Genomic DNA, 9,064 nt, shown 5'->3' with positions numbered 1-9,064 from the left:
CATTGGCCAATTAAGTCGGGAGATAAGTCAGTCACCAGGTTGAGTGGTAGTTCATAAGCTCTACTTACATGATTTTGATTGCATGATATGCACTTGTTTTAACGGAGCATCCAACATTGCTGAGGGAGGTGGACTAGCAAGCCTCTCACCAAAGAGCTTCAAGGTTAGCTGAAAGTCCCAAAGGGATACTGCATGTCAAGGCACCCATGGCCTTTTATTAAGTTTCATGATTATATTCCCCATTTAATGCGCAATTACTTGAATTTTTTACAGCATTTTAACAACACTTCCCCATTTATTGATTATGCTGCTAAATTTGTCTCAAGTTTATTTAAGCTTTAACCTGAAATTTTTACAGCATTTCAACAACGCTTCCACATTTATTGATTATGCTGTTAAATTTGTCTCAAGTTTATTTTAAGCTTTAAGATTCCATTTGACTCCTTATGCAAAAAGTATACCTTACCTTGTCCATATATCATAAAGGATGGGTTTTGTTGGCAACATAACAATAGCCTCTGAGTTCTGAGGCGGAGGCCTGCAGAATATTTGGAAAGAAAGTGTGCCAGATTTTCAGTTCTTGCATGGCACCCGATGTTGCTTGTTAACCAGGAAGCACTCCCTAAGGAAGGAGGTGTGATTGTCTATCCTTTAGGAACACATTTGAATTTTACATTTTGTAGATTATAATAAACAAAATTATTTATGGGTTTTTGCTTAGTTATTTAGGCTTCTTGAGTTGAAACAAACTTTGAGTATTTATGATCAAATGATCAAGCGTACAGTTCTAGCCATCCTCATTCTTCATAACTAGATGAAATTTCAGCATGAGTGAGCCTGTGCTCTGTCCCCATAAGACGAAGCCTAGAGCTTATTTCTTTGTAACATTTATAACAGAGTACTAACTACAAAATTTTCCTTGGAATAATATATATATCAACATATATGATAACATAAAGTCTAATCTCCCACTGTAATTTACCTACCGTCAATAATGATTTACTTCTATTCTTCTTACAGTCATCAAAGCCATCTTCCAGTCAAATCATTTTATACCTTAATAATGCCTTTTTTATATTCACTACCTTCCACAGCTAGAATTTCCCTGCCGTTCTCAATTTGCTAACTAGCTTTCGCAGCTAAAATTACCATGTCCTTCTTAACTTGTTCTCCTCGCAATCGCAACTCCTCAGCTCTTTGCCGCCAACCCTCTTCCAACAACTCAACAAATTTATCTTTGATCTCAAGCAGTGGATCTCGATCAATCAACTCACCATTTTTGTAAGCTTCTCTCAGCATTGCTGTTTTAATCCCTCCTTTTAAGGACATGTAGAAAATCCCCGAATGCCTTGTAAATGCACTAGAAAATGCATTTGAAAACCTATATTCATCACAAAACTTTCCCAATATTGGCACTGGAATCCTTTTATATAATGAGAGAGAAAGCAGCTCATGGAATACTCCAATGGTCTTCTTCTCCATTTCTCTTGACGCTTGATCCAAATGGGACACATTGTCATATGGCGATAAGTAATCAAGCTCAATCCAATCTCTAGTCCATTCCCTCATCTCCTCCCTTAAGAAAAATCCCAGAGGAAGCTTCACGACGAAATTTGGCCGAACTCTAATCCCTGTCAATTTCATCTCCTCTTCAGCCCTTTGCTCAATCACAGATTTTGCAAACTCCGGGTTCCAAGAAACCAATTCAAGAAATGATTTTTCCTCTCCAGGACACCCGATCAACCTAAAATACTGCGGATACTTAGGAATCAAACTAACCAAAAAATCATTTGGGAACCCAAATTCCCTTTTCACATGAAGCAATTTATCTGCGCTAATCACCTTATCCTTTGACATCATTAACAATTTACATAGCTTCGACACAATTAAGGGCTCGTTTTCTCTGTAAATCCTTTTTTCTTCTTCCAAAATTTTTTGAGCCGATCGCTTACTCTTAGAAACCGAACATGCTCCGATTTTGGTTTGATACGATCGTAGTAGACATCAAACAAGCCAGGATTCTGGTTTAAAAATGTTGTGATTTTAACATTAAGGCGCATCCTCTCGCGCCGTTTCTCAAGATATCGCAATGGGATTACTCGACCCGGTTCATTCAGAACTTCCTTGACAACACGAGCGCAAAGCTTATACCGCTTGTCTTTCTCTATTGCTAGGTCTAGTTCACGGTCTTTTCTCCATACTACTTTGAGGCTACTTATAGATTTTTTCACGTGAAAATTGAACTTGTGATCAGCAAAAGCAGCATCTAATTTGTGAAGGAAAATGTTGCGAGTTTTGTTGAACATACCTGATGCAGACGAGTAGGCTAGCAGCACAACAGCCTCTGTGCCTTCAAAGAACAGAGTGAATCAGCAAAGAAGACCACCACAAATCAAGGGACTTTCTCACGAAAGCCCAAAACTAAGATGGGCTCATAGTTCAGATTTCACAGACAAGGGAGTCCACTACAATTAAACAGGTCGATAGCTTAATGGCCTCATTTATTGTAACAAGCTTGCATACGCCAATTTTCAGATGTGCATACGTTGTCATTTACAATGATGCTAATCATTGTACAAAGTGGTCATTTATCCTAAGTTTAGCTTTCAAGTGCAACAGTAATAGGTATATTCCGAAGTTTACAATTTATCCATATCACTATTCAAACTTCATATAACCATTCTAAGAAGAGATAACTGCAAGACACAGTAAACATAATAATAACAGCAATAAAACCTCCAAATTCCCACATTTCGCGTAGAGCAAAAATTAAAGCAGGGGAGAAACTAATCCGATCATCCAAATCCCTGAACCGCCCCCTCAGCCCGAAAGCAGACCTCCGCGGCAGCATTTTCATTAAACAGTTCAAACTCAAATGAGACCCAATCAATGTCCTTCACCAATTCACCGTGAAAAAAGAAGATTGTCCATTTACCAAAACTCATAATAAACATTACAAGGAATAAGTAAAAAGCAATTCACATGCAACAAATAGAAAACCCAAAGAAAATATTCTGAAGACCACGCACCATGTGCAGAAAGGAGATCAATCGGGAACCCAGAAAATCAAATGACCGAAACGAAAAGCGAATGCAAAAGCTGAAACTGATAAAAGGAAAGGAAAAAGGGGGGGGGGTACACGCGAATAAGCATGAAATGAAGACAAAATCTGAAAATCAAGTTTAAAATTCGACAGATCGAGTGGGCCAAAGAATCACCTATGAGGCAGGAGAGAGAGGGCGCGTCACGAAGCGGCCAGAGCTGCCGTCAACGGTGAAGGTAACAGTCGGCGATCAGTGAAAGTAGAGAGAAGTGGGAAAATTGGAAATGAGAGGGAGAGAGTTGGACTAGTTTTCTGAATCGTGGATCCAGATCGAGGGAAGGCACGCGGGGACGCCACAACTATTCACCTACGACTTGTCGTTGCGTCTCGTTTGGGTCATCTCCTGATTTTCTCTGGGCTTTCAGCCCAAGCATTTTAACCTTGACCGAAACCCAGACTCCAAGTATAAAATGTATATTATTAAAAAAATATAAAAGAAAAAAATGACACAAAAATAACACTTAAATTTGGCAATGCCAAAATGATCATTTAAATTTGTAAAATCCTAATTTATTCACAAGTGACCAATTTGATATTTAAAAATTTGCTGAATTGATCATATTGCCCTTTATTTTATTTATTGTTTTTTAAAAAACTAAATGCTCCACTAGTCGGCCCGTCGCCCGAGCTTCGGTGCCTGCGGCAGCTGCCGGAGCTCAAGTGGCCACCATCACTGAAGCTCCGACAGCCACTGCCAATCGATCACCTGAGCTCTGGTGGCCGGCAATAATTTTTTTGAAAATTTTTATAATTTCAATAAAACGGTTAGCAACTTTTGTAACGCTACTAACAAGTTCAGTATAGTAATTAATAACAGGTTTTTTAGAAAATTCAAAAAGTAGTATTTTCAAAATTTCAATAATGTCGTTAACAAGTTTTGTAACTCTATTAACAATTTCGTTATAGTAATTAATAACAAGTTTTCTTAAAAAAAATTTTAAAAAAATGATATTTTTACAATTTTAGTAACTACTTTTTTTAAAAAAAGTTACAACTTCATAAAACAGTTAACAACTTTTGTAACATGATTAACAAGTTCAACATAGCAGTTAACAACAAGTTTTTCAGAAAACTCAAAAAATAGCATTTTTACAACTTTAGTAATGCTGTTAACAGGTTCTGTAACTTTTTTAACAACTTCAATATAGTATTTAATAACAGGTTTTCTAAAAAATTAAAAAGTAAAATTTTTACAACTTCAGTAACATAGTTAACAAGTTATGTAATGATATTAACAACCTTCATAAAAGTTAATGTTTTTTATATTAGCTTCCTATGAAAGTTGTACAAAATTTTTTCACCTATTAAGCAGCTATTATAGTCTTGAGAGTTGTCAATAGCATTACATAACTTGTTAATCGTGTTACTAAAGTTGAAAAAGTGCTACTTTTTGAATTTTTCAGAAAACTTGTTAAATGCTATACAGAACATGTTAATAGAGTTACGTAACTTGTTAACGATATTACTAAAGTTATAAACATGCTACTTTTTGAATTTTCTAAAAAACATGTTGTTAACTGCTATACTGAACTTATTAATAGCATTACAAAAATTATTAACCATTTTACTGAAGTTGTAAAAAATTTTCAAAAAAAAAAAAACAATTGCTAAAGTTGTAAGAATGCCATTTTTTTAAAGATTTTTTTAAAAAAAACCTGTTGTTAAATATTATACCGAAGTTGTTAATAGATTTATGAAACTTGTTAACGGCATTACTAAAGTTGTGAAAATACTGCTTTTTGAATTTTTTGAAAAATCTGTTATTAACTACTATACTAAACTTGTTAATAGCATTACAAAACTTGTTAACCGTTTTACTGAACTTGTAAAACTTTAAAAAAAAAAAAGTAGTTACTAAAGTTGTAAAAATTTCTTTTTTTTTTTAAATTTTTCTGAAAACCTGTTATTAAATACTATACAGAAGTTGTTAATAGAGTTAGAAAACTTGTTAATGGCATTATTGAAGTTGTGAAAATGCTACTTTTTGAATTTTCTGGAAAACATATTGTTAATTGCAATACTAAACTTATTAATAACGTTATAAAAGTTGTCAACCATTTTATTGAAGTTGCAAAAATTTTCAAAAACAAAATTGTTGTTGGCCGCTGAAGCTCCAGCGACCAATTAGCGGCGACCGCTAGAGCTCCAGTAATGGCGACCGCCTGATCTAGCAACAGCCAGCCAGTAAGGGTATTTGTTTTTGTAAAAAACAACAAATAAAATGAAGGTTAATATGGCCATTTCAGTAAATTTATAAATGTCAAATTACTCACTTGTGACTAAATTGGGATTTTACAAATTTAAGTAACCATTTTGGCATTTCTAAGGTCAAGTGTCATTTTTGTATCATTTTTCCAATATAAAACGTATAGTTAAAAGAAACAAATAAATAACATGTTATTTAAAGAAACCATGTGAATGGGTCAATGAGCATTGGTTCAATTAGAAAAGACTTGGTATATATTGGAGTTCAGATTCTGCCATTGATTTAGGATTCTCGTAAAAGGTATTACAATAGTCATTATTTGGGTTTTGAAATATTACAATAAACTTTTATTTATTTAAAAAGTACATGTGAATGGGAAAAGGTAAAAATAAAATATTTACCCTAATTTTTAGGGAACAGTAGATTATTAATCACTTTTTGAAATCTAAATCCTTTACTTTTCCCTTGAGCTAAAGCTACTTCCATCGAAACATATAAACGCCCATCAATCAAGTTGATTGATATAATATATGCATAGTGGTTCAAATTGGTTCAGCTTAGATTAAAAGTTGAAGTCGAACTGAAGGGAGGCTTCTCACTTGAAGGTTCTATTGAACTTGACGGAGTAGCATGGTCTGTAGATTTCTGCATACTTGCTTGGTTTGTCTCCTTATTCTCCTCTTATTGGTTCGTTTGGCATTGGCTAAGATTTCCTTCATCTCTAGGTGCTTTTTCGTTTAGTTTGTTGCTTTGCTGTGGCTAGTTGTGGTTTGGTTTTGTTGGGCGTTATGATTTCGTTAGTTTTTTAAAATGTTCTTTTGTGCTAGGAACGATAAACATGTAGCTTTTTGTTGTGAGCACTTTCTTTTTATCAAGGTGATTGGTACCAGAAAGCTACATGATCTCAAGTTACAGTCTCTCGTGCAATTCAATTGGCATCTTAAAGTTTTAGTTCGGGTTGTGCAACATGTTGATAGCATCTTTTTTATTTAGTTTAGCAATCCTAGTAATTGTTGAGCAATCTTATATCAAGGAACTTGGATGCTTTAGAGTTTTACTCCTGTTTTTTCCAATAGACGCCGGATGTTTTATTAGATAATTAAGTTTATGTTCGGGTTTTATTTTTTGGTATTCCTATTGATTATTATACATTGGAAGTTGTTGAGTTGATGGGTAATCAGTTAGGGGTTTTATTTAAGTTTGATGAATACAATAACTGTCATATCCTGTTAATTTTAACCCTAGAGTGAACAATATAAAATAGACCATGGATTAGGCAAAGTAGCCAATAGATAAAAGGCACAACTTTTAAACTGAAATCAAACTGGGGCCGGACTGTTATTTTTGAAATATCCGGTTAATATTGAACATAATAGGAATGTAGACTAAAAATTTTAGAAAAGTTTTCAAAAATCATGAAAAATAAAATAAAGGGCACAAAACAGTGTTTAAAGCCTGGAAGATGAAAATAATTTATTTTACAATTTTCTGTATTTTCTTGGAATTTTGGCTAATTAGAGGAAAATTAGCCAAATTGAATTATTTAAAATATATAGGGGCCTCAATAATTCATGAAAAAATTATGAAAATTTTGAAGAGTTATTATGAATTTTAAAATTATTCCCAACCTCTAGGGATGTAAAGGTTAGTTTTAAATTATTTAAAGTTGGAAATTATATTTGTAAATGGCCGATTTTGGAGAAAATTCAATTGGAGGAGTTATAAACCAAAATAAAATTTGAGAAAATTTAGGAAATCTTTTCTTATTAAGAGGAAGATATTGGTGCAAGGAAATAAATTTTTGGAGATAGTGAATTTAACAAGATCCAAAAAAATTTAATCAATTACGTGAAATTACAAAGTGTGATAGTCATAAACTTGGCAGGGCCAAAATTTTTCCCATTTTTCTGACTTAAATGGCTCTATATATCGAGGGTAAGGACCTAGGTGGAATAATACAATTTATTGGAGGATAGAGTTGGAAGATTGGATTTTTGAATAAAATATGTAGATTTTTTACACATGGAGCTTTGTGCCCTATGAGGTGGCATATTCATTAAATGTGGAGGACACCTAAGAGGACATGTGGCGCCTAAATGAGGAAGAAGAGAAGAGATTTGGCCAAATGTCTCATGGTTAAAATAGCTACCACATGGTAAGTATGAATCAAGTATTATATATATATCACTTCCTCTCCATTTCCATCACTTTCTTTTAGCCAAATTGGGAGATTGGAGGGCAGAGGAACTTTGGCCAAGAGGAGAGAAGAAGGAGGAGAGAAAAATCAAGGTGAAATGAAGTGTTTTCAAGTCACTAATCAAGGTAAAAGCTTGATTATTCTATCTAATACTTGATTTTATTTGGATTGGTAGAGTTTAATGGTTGGAAACTCCAAGGATTCTTGCCGCATGAATTGTTTCTTATTGACCTATGATCGATATTAAGTTGTTATATGGATTAAGAGATAGAAAATGATTGTTTGATAGTGATTAAACCTTGTTGCTTGAAAGATATCAAGTTGTGCTTGTGTGTGGTGCTATTCGGCCAAGGCAAGAATGATGTCCTAGGATTTGATTTTTGTTGTTTTGATACTTCCAATGGATTTGTATAGGGATATGTGAAGAACATGTGTTTGGAGGCGTTGAAATTGAGAATAAAAACTTTAAAACCCTAAAGGAACCATTCGGCCAACTTGAGAAAGGAGGGAAGGAGTTGGGTTTTGATGCATCTAAGTTCAAAAATAGATTATAAATGGAAAATTGTATAGGAAAAACCTATGGGAATTATAGAAAGATTGATGATACTAAAATCCTAAATTAAAGGTTAAAAAGGGGAAGGGTTATAGAAGGAATTATGTAATGGATAGTATTATTGATTTGGAATACATTTATTCTTGTTGTTTGGTAGGTCATATTATTGAGCAAACGAAAACTCAAGAATCAAGAGAGGAAGTCGTGTAATCCAAAAACAAAAAAGGTAGCACAGAATTTACAATTTTAATGTTATCTCGTTTGGTTGTTACTTAGCATAACTTTTAAATATATGCCATGTTGTGTTGGAACTTGTTTGATGGTAATGTGTTGATAGATTGCATTGTATACCTTGCCAAAATGCATTAATATGTTGATCTTGGAATGGTTTGATATGATTTTTCATGCCATAGAAATAAATGGATGATTTGTGAACTTGATTGTAACTTACTTTGTTTGAGTAACATTGTGATTGTAATTCTTTGTTACTGAGATTTCTATGAAATCTCATTCCTCTCTATGTCCAAATCACACTAATAGGGGCTGCAAGTGGTATGCGCAAAGGCAAGGAGGTGGTTTTACTATGAAGGAAATGTTGTTGAAATTATAATAGACTTTATGTCTAAATGTTGTAATATTTATGAATTGATGTTTGGATGACCATTGAAGTTCGTAACTTATGCGAACACATTTATTATATGCTGTGTAGCATGGTTTACTTATGTTTGAATGGCTATTGATGTATTAGGACAAGTTAAATACAGAAAGGATAAAAGTTGACCAAAATGGAGACAAAATTTGACCATATGAAATTTTAAGCAAATAAAGGAGTTTGGTCATAAAAATTGACAGATCAATAGATCTTATTTTTATCTTTAAAATGAGTGGTAATTCATAAAATTTAGAGTTTTGTGCAAGAAGTTACATTTTTCTAAAGTTAGGTATAAATTCCAAAAAATTGGAAAAGTTACTAAATGAACAATTCTTTTTGGCATTGAAATTGAG

The 9,064-nt window shown here is 33.5% G+C and overlaps 1 pseudogene; it reads right to left on the bottom strand.

Moving 5' to 3' along the window:
• Nucleotides 1–773: 773 nt before the first annotated feature.
• Nucleotides 774–2,327, bottom strand: LOC114756866 (protein WHAT'S THIS FACTOR 1 homolog, chloroplastic-like; annotated as a pseudogene).
• Nucleotides 2,328–9,064: the final 6,737 nt, after the last annotated feature.

Source organism: Neltuma alba, unplaced genomic scaffold (assembly GCF_004799145.2).
Source record: "Neltuma alba isolate B1F8T4 unplaced genomic scaffold, ASM479914v2 tig00010517_pilon, whole genome shotgun sequence".
Taxonomy (NCBI): domain Eukaryota; kingdom Viridiplantae; phylum Streptophyta; class Magnoliopsida; order Fabales; family Fabaceae; genus Neltuma; species Neltuma alba.
This window is presented reverse-complemented; position numbering and strand designations above follow the sequence as displayed.